A 2,744-nucleotide genomic window follows, 5' to 3' on the forward strand; every position below is an offset into this window, starting at 1 on the left:
TCTGATCGATCCTTTAAAACAAACTAATGAGAATGACACATCAGTTAATCTTGGAAAATATAATTTTTTTCTCAATGTTGTACAGTTTTACAAAGGCAAATAATGCCCACTTGAAAGCGTTTAGGTTGGCCAGTTTCGCCATTATCACAAGTTTGTCTCATGATTTTCAACTTTCAATCTGCTTGATCCATTAAGGGACACAGCCTTCTCACTTTCACCTGATTCTAATCTACACTTATACCTTGTATAATGACTTGCAAATTACATAAAAAGGAAAGTCCACAATTTTCAGAAAGTCTGATTTGCTAGAGGCAACTCAGTATTTGAGAAGATTTGAGAGTATTAAATCCACAAAAAGGTTTTTCTGATTAGAGTTTCAGGAGATATTTGTTCCCCTTCATTGGAGATCTTCAAAGGAAAGAGCAATTCTTGTCACTTGTATTGTGGAGGGCATTTCACCTGTGGGTTAAATGAGATGTTCTAAGGTTCCTTCCAAATCATATTCTAAAATTGTCCATTTAAAAAAAATCACCTTCAGATATAGAGGAAGATGGATATATTTAGAAAGGCCAAACTCTAGGCAAGTGCATGTCCTTCTATCACTGATATTGAGAATATTTCAATGAAAATTTACCAATGTTTGGGGAAAAAAATCTGGTGAAAAATAGATGAATTGGCCCGGGGACTATAGAAGTTACTAAGAGTAAATATCAAAATGAATATTAATACCTTATTTTTCATTCTTGGGACCCATTTTCAATCAAATGTTCTGTTTCTATGTCATCTGCCTCTGGCCTCCAGACTTCTATCCTGGGCTACCCCAGAGGCAAGACTAAGAAAAGGGAGGGATATAAGCTCCCTGAAGGTACAAGACTACCTTGATTGATTGTATATAAACAGCACTTAATAGTGCCTTGCACAAAAACTGTGGGACAAAGGAATAAATTTCCAATTTAGAGCTCTGGAAAACCAGGCTTTGATAAAACCCATTAGGATTCAAATGGAGCTACTTGACTATTCTTTAAACCCAAAATCTAGCTCTAGCTCTCACTGATTGGTTAATAATAGGTCCCAGCCCAAGTCTCTTTTAGTCATGATTTAGGTTTGATGGCTCAAAGTGAGTATACTATAAATAGCAATTGTTTCTGTCCTGGCTAGAAATCCTGAGGGTCTTCCCCACCCAGATTGTTTTTTTTTTTTTTAAGTAGGAAAAGTAGGCCATATTTTGCCTTGATTATTATTGAGCCTTAAATCACTAAATGGGTGTTGCATTAGACCAATTGAGACGTGAGAAAAACCTTAGCTTTAAAAGGTCAAGGTCTCCTCACTGAATCTTCAGGGTTCTCCATTTGTCTTATGTCAATTGATGAGGTATGGGGGCTCTGGGAGCCCCTCAAGCTATCCTTGTCCTTGAGGTACAGACTCTGGAAACCTCCCTTGGACTCTTGATTAAATTGTGTCATTTGATAAGTCATTTCCATGAGGCCATAAGCCTTACACTGGGGCTTAGCCCCAGCCTAGGTTACTAGACTTCCCACCTTCAAGACTCTCAAAGTGTCAATCCACCCTTGAACTGGCCTAGCCCACCATTGTTTTGGGTCTCCAGGTGGCCTCCAGCAACTTCACACCCTTAATCACTCACTGACCTCATTAACTCCTCCTCTAGACCACCCCTAGATTCCTCCCACAACCTTCTGTATATAAACCTCATCCTGTCTTCATCTTTGGGAGAGCACCAGAGAATGGTGACAGCACCATAGAAAGACCTAGCACAGACAGTGGGACCTGGCATTTGAGAGTGCAAGTTTGTGCTGGCTGGGAGCCTGGAGATCATGGACAGATAAGACTTGGCTTCAGTTGATTGGCCTTGGTCCCCATAATCCCCCAAAAAAGCAGGACCTTGACGAGCTCCACGAACTGAAGGCCAAAGCCCGGCAGATTATGAACCAGTTTGGCCCCTCAGCCCTGATCAACCTCTCCAACTTTTCATCCATAAAACCAGAACCTTCTAGCACCCTGCCTCAGGGGTTTATGGCCAATAGTACCACAGTGGGCAAGATGCCAGGCCCCCCAGGGGCAGGGGAGCGTCTTAATCCAGAAAGCAATCAGATTTTGACCAAGAAGAAATTACAGGACCTGGTTAGAGAAGTAGATCCCAATGAACAACTGGATGAAGATGTGGAAGAGATGCTACTACAGATTGCTGATGACTTCATCGAGAGTGTAGTGACAGCAGGGTGCCAACTAGCCCAGCATCGAAAATCTAACACTTTAGAGGTCAAAGATGTCCAGCTGCATTTAGAGCGCCAATGGAACATGTGGATCCCAGGTTTTGGCTCAGAAGAAATACGACCCTACAAAAAGGCCTGCACCACAGAGGCTCACAAACAGAGAATGGCCTTGATCCGCAAAACCACCAAGAAATAACCCATGGGAGGGGCAGGAAGAAGGCATCACTGCATCTGGAGACACTGGAGAGGCCTCCACAGTATCACCTATGGAATTTGTTTTTATGCTTTAAAGAGAGAAGCATATATATTTTTATTAACAGTACAGCAATATCTATAGTGATTGAGGAGACCTGACAAAAAACCTTGCCATTATATGGTCCCAGTTCCCCTCCCTTTGACTTGTCCTCAGAAGGGAGCAATGTATCTCAGCCTGAAGGAGGTTTTATTTGTGGTTTATCCTAAGTGGTTGTCCAAGGGCCAGAGAGCATCCTGGCCTTGTTTGGTGCGACAGTA

At 42.1% G+C, this 2,744-nt stretch overlaps 1 pseudogene; it reads left to right on the top strand.

Moving 5' to 3' along the window:
- Window positions 1-1,793: 1,793 nt before the first annotated feature.
- Window positions 1,794-2,744, top strand: LOC138156105 (transcription initiation factor TFIID subunit 12 pseudogene; annotated as a pseudogene).

This window comes from Petaurus breviceps, unplaced genomic scaffold (assembly GCF_028583685.1).
Source record: "Petaurus breviceps papuanus isolate PSGF00001 unplaced genomic scaffold, PetGlider_PUasm1.0 98, whole genome shotgun sequence".
Lineage (NCBI taxonomy): Eukaryota > Metazoa > Chordata > Mammalia > Diprotodontia > Petauridae > Petaurus > Petaurus breviceps.